The sequence below is a fragment of the Leguminivora glycinivorella genome, chromosome 20 (assembly GCF_023078275.1).
Source record: "Leguminivora glycinivorella isolate SPB_JAAS2020 chromosome 20, LegGlyc_1.1, whole genome shotgun sequence".
Classification (NCBI taxonomy): Eukaryota; Metazoa; Arthropoda; class Insecta; order Lepidoptera; family Tortricidae; genus Leguminivora; species Leguminivora glycinivorella.
The window spans coordinates 593,678-603,481 of record NC_062990.1 but is presented as its reverse complement, the minus strand read 5'-3'; the positions used below and the strand labels follow the sequence as shown (position 1 = coordinate 603,481).

Genomic DNA, 9,804 nt, shown 5'->3' with positions numbered 1-9,804 from the left:
ACAAATCCACAGCCAGTAAGGCTTTAAAACTATTAAGGTGCGATGGTACGAAAAGTACATGTTTTACCGCCATGATCGATACTATATATTAGTCAAATTAATTATGTAAAATAGATGACATCTAGCGGCGGGCAGGTAATTACTGGTGTACAAAACACCATCTAATATTTGCTTGTAAATAACTTCACCCATCAATACATTTCATTTATTTTCAGGCAAGTATTATGCCATTTATGCCTTAAGTTAAGACTTACGTGAGCGGTGCATTCCAAACTAACCAACCGCTCAATATAATAATGATGATTGGCGTCGTTTAAATAGCAAATACATGGAACAAACTCACAGTTGGCTTCGTCACTGTAGGCTGTGAAGCTCCCCACATGCGCAAGAAGGCGTACAACTCGTGAGAGGTTAACATGACACACCCTATGCGTGATCATAGCCACCTTCCAACACAGCACAAGCTCTTGTTAAGAAGCTCTGTAACATACATGGGAAATACTAAGTTCCTTAATGTAACGAGAACGTGATAATTTTTCCTTGGAACTAAGCCAGTAGGTGATAGAATCAGTACAACACAACTGTCGTTCAAGTAACATGATAAGGTTACGAGAAATTAATTTACAATTGGCATAGTAGGTGCTCTCAATTACAGATCCGGCTTACATAGCCGTTAAATAATTTAGTAATAAACAATGACAATCAAGACATTACAAAATATTGTCATGTATTTTTTTTTTTTTTTTTGAATATATATTAAGCAGAATACATGGCTGTTCCTTGGCAGGACCTTTAACAACCGCTGATTATTTTTTTCTATCAACATGATAAAATTAATAAATGGTAATAATCAATGTGTACTAGCCACCAATTTTGCTATAAGACAACACACATTACCATATCAAATCTTCATACGAAAGCCACGGTGATACGGCTTCTTTCGTGGCTGTCAGCGCAACGACCGCAGAAGTTGGCCCTTCATGACAAGGTTGTCGCGCAGCCTGTAGCATGCATTCGTTCAGCTAGGCATTCCGAACAGTTGCTCTCTCCGCTCTATTGGAAACCGTAATTTCACCAGCGACCTCTGGAAAGTATGCATGTAAGTGACCCTTTCAAGGTAACCTTGAGATCATTACTCTTTAAGGTCATAAAACATGCTTTTGACAAACAAGGTCTCAAGCTAACCTCTTAAGGATATACCTCTTAAGGACTATATAACACATGATGGCATCTCTGAAGACCTTCATCACAAATAACAGAAGCAGAACAATCCTCTTAAGGATAGACTATATAGCACATGATGGCGTCTGTAAGACCTACATCACAAATAACAGAAGCAGAACAATCCTCTTAAGGATAGACTATATAGCACATGATGGCGTCTGTAAGACCTACATCACAAATAACAGAAGCAGACCAATCCTCTTAAGGATAGTCTATATAACACATGATGGCGTCTGTAAGACCTACATCACAGATAACAGAACAGAACTAGCCTCGTAAGGGTAGTCTATATAACATATGATGGCGTCTGTGAAGACCTACATCACAAATAACAAAAACAGAACAATCCTCTTAAGGAAAGTCTATGTAACACATGATGGCGTCTATGAAGACCTACATCACAAATAACAAAAACAGACCAATCCTCTTAAGGATAGTCTATATAACACATGATGGCGGCTGTAAAGACCTACATCACAAATAACAGGAAGAGACCAATCCTCTTAAGGATAGTCTATATAACACATGATGGCGTCTCTAAAGACCTACATCACAAATAACAGAAACAGACCAATCCTCTTAAGGATAGTCTATATAACACATGATGGCGAGTGTAAAGACCTACATCACAAATAACAAAAACAGACCAATCCTCTTAAGGATAGTCTATATAACACATGATGGCGTCTGTAAAGACCTACATCACAAATAACAGAAACAGACCAATCCTCTTAAGGATAGTCTATATAACACATGATGGCGTCTGTAAAGACCTACATCACAAATAACAAAAACAGACCAATCCTCTTAAGGATAGTCTATATAACACATGATGGCGTCTGTAAAGACCTACACCACAAATAACAGAAACAGACCAATCCTCTTAAGGATAGTCTATATAACACATGATGGCGTCTCTAAAGACCTACATCACAAATAACAGAAACAGACCAATCGTTTGAAATCCTCGTATCACCTTTATGCGGACGATTTACAAATATATTCAGCGTCCAACCTTGACGACGTCAGTTCTCTAGTAGGCCAAATTAACTCTGACTTGGAAGTAATAAGTGAATGGGCATCATCGTTTGGGCTGAAAGTTAACACCGCAAAGTCGCAAGCAATAATCATTGGTAGTCCTTACTCCATCTCCAAACTGCCTCACCAGGTTCTACCAGATATATTGTTCGAGGGAACTCCGATTCCGTTCTCTTCCACTGTCAAAAACCTCGGTATTGTTATGGACCAAACGCTTTCATGGGACCCTCAAGTCTCCGAAATAAGTCGTAAGATTTTTGCCTCTCTACATTCCCTCAAGCGTCTGAAGAACTTCCTCCCGCATCAGACTAAGGTTATGTTGGCTCAGTCTCTTTTACTTCCTCTTCTCGATTATGCCGATATTTCTTTTCTCGATCTAAGACAGGAACTGCTTGACAAACTTGAACGCCTCCAGAACGTGTGCATAAGATTTATATTCGGGCTAAAGAAATTCGACCATGTTTCCCTCTTTCGCAGTCAACTCAAGTGGCTTCCCATCCGCCGTCGCAGGGATCTGCATATTCTTTCTCTCCTATTTAATGTTCTGTTTAATCCTTCGTCTCCTCTTTATCTTTCACAAAAATTTAAATTTATGGCGGACGGTAGTGGCCATCGTCTACGTTCTAGTTCTAATCTTGCACTGGCAACACCTCATCATAAATCCCGTGCGTATAGTAAATCTTTTGCAGTGCGAGCGGTTCAACTTTGGAATGAGTTGCTTCCGTCCTTAAGGAAATCGCAGTCCGTTGCCTCGCTCAAGGGGCAGTTAAAAAAGCTGTGGCTATCGGAACATGGATGACTTGTTTGTAACTAGTTATAGATACTATATATAAATATATATTTATTTACTATATATATTGTTATATATTCTTTATATTTGATGTACCTTTTATTCCAATTTTATTTTATTATTTTTTGTTTTAGTCTCTTTTATATTTTTATGGGCTTTCCTATAAACTGTTGTACTAAGTGCTATATTTGTCTACCATTCTTCATCACATTTCACCTACTCAAAGGTTAGCTGGAAGAAATCCCTTAAAGGGATAAGTTCGCCTTTGTACTGTCTATCCTGTGTCATATTTGTGTTTTGTGTTTTGTACAATAAAGAGTTTATACATACATACATACATACATACCAATCCTCTTAAGGATAGTCTATATAACACATGATGGCGTCTGTAAAGACCTACATCACAAATAACAAAAACAGACCAATCCTCTTAAGGATAGTCTATATAACACATGATGGCGTCTGTAAAGACCTACACCACAAATAACAAAAACAGACCAATCCTCTTAAGGATAGTCTATATAACACATGATGGCGTCTGTAAAGACCTACATCACAAATAACAGAAACAGACCAATCCTCTTAAGGATAGTCTATATAACACATGATGGCGTCTGTAAAGACCTACATCACAAATAACAAAAACAGACCAATCCTCTTAAGGATAGTCTATATAACACATGATGGCGTCTGTAAAGACCTACATCACAAATAACAAAAACAGACCAATCCTCTTAAGGATAGTCTATATAACACATGATGGCGTCTGTAAAGACCTACACCACAAATAACAGAAACAGACCAATCCTCTTAAGGATAGTCTATATAACACATGATGGCGTCTCTAAAGACCTACATCACAATAATAGGTCTTATGCACATGGTCCGCCTCCTTAGGCCTGCATTGCATAAACAGAACTACTTAAGAAACAATAATCAAAGTGCTAAATGTATAGCAGACATTAAAGTAATCATTATAATTATGACTCACACTTTAAGTGACGGAAATCACTTCATTTGTGGATATCACATTAATTACACTACCATGGATACCACAAGATTCAGGTACAATGTGCTTATCAGGAAACCCTGTGAACAGAATATATTATTAACATCATGTAAAGGCAACACAACTCGGTTCTTAATCCGGCGTGTATATATGCAATGGAAACTCAGTTCTTAATCTGAAAGTAATAAGACAAGCACAACTCGGTTCTTAATCTGAGACTAATAAGACAAAACACAACTCGGTTCTTAATCCGGCGTGCATATATGTAATGACAACTCAGTTCTTAATCTGAGACTAATAAGACAAAACACAACTCGGTTCTCAATCCGGCGTGCATATATGTAATGACAACTCAGTTCTTAATCTGAGACTAATAAGACAAAACACAACTCGGTTCTCAATCCGGCGTGCATATATGTAATGACAACTCAGTTCTTAATCTGAGACCAATAAGACAAAACACAACTCGGTTCTTAATCCGGCGTGCATATATGTAATGACAACTCAGTTCTTAATCTGAGACTAATAAGACAAAACACAACTCGGTTCTTAATCCGGCGTGCATATATGTAATGACAACTCAGTTCTTAATCTGAGACTAATAAGACAAAACACAACTCGGTTCTCAATCCGGCGTGCATATATGTAATGACAACTCAGTTCTTAATCTGAGACTAATAAGACAAAACACAACTCGGTTCTCAATCCGGCGTGCATATATGTAATGACAACTCAGTTCTTAATCTGAGACCAATAAGACAAAACACAACTCGGTTCTTAATCCGGCGTGCATATATGTAATGACAACTCAGTTCTTAATCTGAGACTAATAAGACAAAACACAACTCGGTTCTCAATCCGGCGTGCAACTTGTCTTATTTTTCCCGTGCCCCTAAGGTAACACGCTTACTATATATACCATTATTGAAACACATTCCAGTCAAGCAAGAATAATCATATGGCACTTGGCTTGACTTATCGAGGTTTCACTTACCAAATGGTTCTTGACAAAGGTATTTATATATCATCATCAGGCATGGTGCATAAGCTTAATAATTAAACCATCAAGCTTGCCAGACACACTAGAGAGGTGCTCCAGCTGTAGGTATATGTGCAATTTAAAGCACAACATTATCCATATAGCTGCCACCTGCACAACTACATAATTTTGTTAGTTGTGTTAATACTATGCATATGCAAGAATACTTAGTACAGGTGATTGAGTTTTTATAACAAAATATCATTATTTTTGATTCTTGCAAAAGTCACAAAACATGTAAAATATATATATTCTTGTGAAATCAAGAAGCAATAGAAGTGTACATTTATTTTTTTTTATATTTCAAGGAACAGAACATATTAAAAGTAGACAATACTTGTCAACTTCAAACGTTACCTGTTTGTCATGCTTCGGTTCAGAAACATTCCTTCGCAGTGAAGGGTTAAAATTATTAGAAGCTCCAATTAAGTTATTTACCTCAGATTATTGCACATCTGTTAAAAACTTAACTGATTGGCATGTTTCAAGCCCAATTCCAAATCAAACTGATTTGTTGTAACAGACAAGTATAGCATGTAGACCGTTAAAGTCCATCAGGTCTATAAATATCAAAATCTCTTACCATTAGCTATGACAAATTTTACCAGTGTCATAAATAGTTCAATAGATATCCAGTTTGGTGTTTCCAGCTTTTAGCAAGATTTAACCTCAGGAACTTCTGGAATCATGCCTTACCAATGCAAGTATTTTCAACTTATGGTCAATATTCACCAGGTTACCGGCAGGCAACTACTGTAATCAATAAATTAATCTGGAAAGGAATGTAATTAAGGAACAAATTATATCACTGATAATGCATTAAATGGACACTGGACTATGTCATGATAATAAATGTTCCAAATGTCTGTCTAGGTAATATATTTGTCTTTGGTTCAATTTAGAACATGATTACATTGATTACATTTCTTGTCAAAAATGTTTGCAATGCTAAACCAGCATTATTATAAACAAAACAGCATCAACAATACACTATACTTCAGTGCTATGCCCTTAATTTTAACACACATTATGGTTTTAACAAGATGCATAATTAACCTCATCAAAATATTATTATTATTTTATCAACATTTTTGATGAATTTGTGCCATGTAATATAGCAACATGTTTCCTCATTTAGAAAAATGCAAGATCATACAGAGTTTATATGCATAAGAATGTCACTAAGACAGATTTCAAAATACAGTCCCCGGAGAAGTGTTAGTGAACTTATAACAAAACACAAACAAGACAAGACAGTTGTCAAAGTTTTCTTATGCTTATTTACTCATCCCTTTATACCAACCTGTAGTGAATTTAAAATGTATTTACTGTCAGTATACTTACATAAGCCAGATGCAATGGTACAATATTATTGAGTAGGATAAATACCTTATTCCATGTCATTCCGGACAAACTTATATTTAATATGACAAATAGGGCAAGATAATGATCATCTCTCTTTGTAGATCATTAAACCCATAAAGTCACCTGTTATAAGGAATCATTTAGGTGTAATTTAGATCTAAGTACTTGTATCTTATACTCTGTTTCACTGTGACACTGTGACAATTGTCAATATATCACAAGTAGGTTCAATATGTATTATGTATTCTGAAACATATCTGGAAGCACAAAAACACAACACACAAGTGAGCTAATGATTATTCATTACTGCAGCCCCTCTATATATACTGGTAATACTCTTTGCCCGGAGCATTATGTGAATGACAACTTGGATGTAGTTAGCATCTCACCGTCCATGACTTACTGTGGTACTTATTGTGATACATTTTGTGAGTATATAAAAGTATTAGTATCTTCAACATGTACATAACTAAGTTGATCTGAAAGAAAGAAACACAACACAGGCTACTATAGTGGATGTTGACAATTTCAGCCCCAGAGCACTGTGTTTGGATCACTTTTACTTCCGATTTCACACTCATTATGATAAATTATTACTCCAAAGTGTGAATATCTCGTAAACTGCAATGAATCTGAAAGACAACACAAGACACGCCAGCACACTAGGCATGTTCTATCTCTTTGTTGGCACAATTACGGACAACTATTTGATCACGTACTTTGCCTCTTACACTTTTAACTGTATTATATGGTGCTAGTGTCTTTACTCGTTGAATCAGATCGACTGGTGTTAATTAAATACTGTTGGACGACAATAAATGGTTATGAGCGCGGCGCGAGAATGATATTGTCAATTTCGGACAAATTTCATAGTACGGGCGTATATGGGTAACTTAATATCTCGCTTCTGAAACTGTTAGAGTAAAAACACCAGGATACCGCTATTAAATATACAGTTTATTAAACGGAATCTCAAAATACAAGTTCAATGACAAGCTATCTTCAAGTGACGCTCTGAGTCCGTCTGCCGCCATTTTTGACAGCGATGCCTAGGGATGGGGACCAGCGACTAGTGATGTCCTTACACTACCGATATGTAGTACAAAAAATCGAGTATTGCCATGCATAATCAAAATTCTGCAGTATTCCGGCCGGCTTCTGTATGAGGTCCGCTAGGCAACTTATCCCAAAAATTGGCGTATGCACTACTTTTTGCGAAAGCCATTGATATCTGACCATCCAACAAAGAGATTGGATTACATCTTTTTTTTTGAGTAAAATAAAAACGTGTTTGTTTATATCTTAGTCTTGATTTTTTTCTAACTTCTTAGGTCCTATAAAACCCGTAACAATCTCGTTGGTAAAACCCGATACTCTGGAGTAAATTCTAGTATCTTTCTTAAAAAAAAAATAAGAAGGAAGTATTTAACTTCTTTTTGCCGAAACGTTCGACGAAAAGAAGAGCAGCGTCCAAGTCACGAAGAAAATAAAGCAACTTGCAAAAACTACGGCTAAGTTTAGAAAGTTGGGAGTCTTGGTGGAGTGAACTAACATGTTTATTTATGAAGGATGTTGGGTGTGATAGGTTTCTGATGTGGCCAGGAATAAGAGGTTTTTCGGGACTCATATTTATTGACTTAATTAAATATAACGTTATTAATTAATAATTATATTAAGTTGCTGCTAATATTCAGTTCTGGCAAATTATAATGAATAAGTAACATAATTAAATATCAACCGTACATCCGTGTGATGACGGGTTAAGAATTTCACCACCCCCTTATTTCCCGTGGGTGTCGTAGAAGTCGACTGTGGGATACGAGTTAAATTGTGGCGTAGGCGAGGGGCTGACAACCTATCACTGCAATGACATGTCACAATTTGGTTTTCTTTCAACCCCTTTTTGCCAAGAGTGGCACTGAAACTTAGTAGTTCATGTGCTCTGCCTACCCCTTTTTGGGATACAGACGTTATTATATGTATGTGTGTATGTATGTATTAAATATTAATAATATCTCGTTGTTATGTTGATAATGTCTTATATGTACACAGTGGAAAAAACTTGTTAAGTGATTTCAAAAAGAGACACGTTGGCGGTTGTAGATGAGAAAGAGCATACAATAAGTACCAATTGATTTGAAAATGGTATGTATATTATGATTTGATTCAATTTATTATTTTCATGTTCAAATTCACACACACATTACCACATCATTTCTCACTGGCTACGCACCCAATGAACCGAAACACACAAACAAACGTGCAAACTTTATGACACCGCCTAAGTTATGGCAAGAATTAGGGTCGTTCCACAAACTTTATCGTGTCCATCCACCCGCTACACTTTTACGAATCATAAACAACAATCTTCCACGCTACTTTCGACGTAGATATCTTGAGAACAAAGCGGTTATTGCCTTGATAAGGGAGGGTAAAATTAATTCGGGCTATTTATCCATAGCGCAGAAACATTATTACGTCATCTAGCTTCCAGATATTACAATATTCACGGCTTGACTTTCGTGTAAAGAATATTTTAATCTTAGCTGTCTTTGTCGTTTCGCATGATAAAATAATCATAATAATTAGTAGCATAATTTTAGAAAAATAACATGGGTATATATGTACGAAATCTCTTCTTCAAGCAGCTTTTTTGCGAGTGTACCATTTAAATGATATGTAGGTGTAGTCATCTCAAAAGTCTGCCGATTATGCTTCAGATTAAACATCATTTAACAGTTTTCGATGCCATGGATGCCTTGGTAAATAGTAGGTATGTAACCTATTTCTGTAAATAAAAATAAAAAAATAATAAAATAAAAATAAAATAACTTTATTTAGCATTGTGTAGTACATATATGCTTACAGTTAATAGTAAACTTATAAATATCGTGATTTAACGGTTACATAAGTTATAATTATAACTTTATGGTAACTGGAATGAAACTTTGAGTAAGCGGCATCTGATCCCCGTACCAGTAAAAACTGTATCACGGTGGAACAGGATTCCCCTTGTCATTGTTTACATTATTCTTTAACTAATGTTAATTAATGTTATAGAAATACAAAGTACACTGATTTTACTGTTAAATTTGTGGGTAAATTAAAGTTAAATACAAAATAATAACAACTTAAAAGTAACGAAAGGCTCACGACGAGGCAGAAGGACGCATGTCATGTCAATAGGTAAATATTAAGGGCCAGTTGCATCAACCACATCTGACAGACAAATCATCGTCACGCAGCAGATGTCTATGGAACTTGCCATACAATAAAAATTAACGAACGCTTTAACGGTGACAGATGGTTTGATGCAACCGGCCCTTGAAAGTGTATCCA

The 9,804-nt window shown here is 36.1% G+C and overlaps 1 long non-coding RNA gene across 3 annotated transcripts; it reads right to left on the bottom strand.

Annotated features, from left to right (window-relative positions):
• Positions 1-186: 186 nt before the first annotated feature.
• LOC125236997 lies at positions 187-5,979 on the bottom strand. Of its 3 annotated transcripts, none has more exons than XR_007178267.1 (3): positions 5,684-5,979; positions 4,044-4,141; positions 187-1,084 (listed from the first exon to the last, which is right to left on the bottom strand). It is a non-coding gene; the product is annotated as an uncharacterized LOC125236997 (long non-coding RNA). The 3 variants fall into 3 exon arrangements; XR_007178266.1 differs by lacking the exon at positions 5,684-5,979 and adding an exon at positions 5,056-5,199; XR_007178265.1 differs by lacking the exon at positions 5,684-5,979 and having other exon boundaries at positions 4,044-4,271.
• Positions 5,980-9,804: the final 3,825 nt, after the last annotated feature.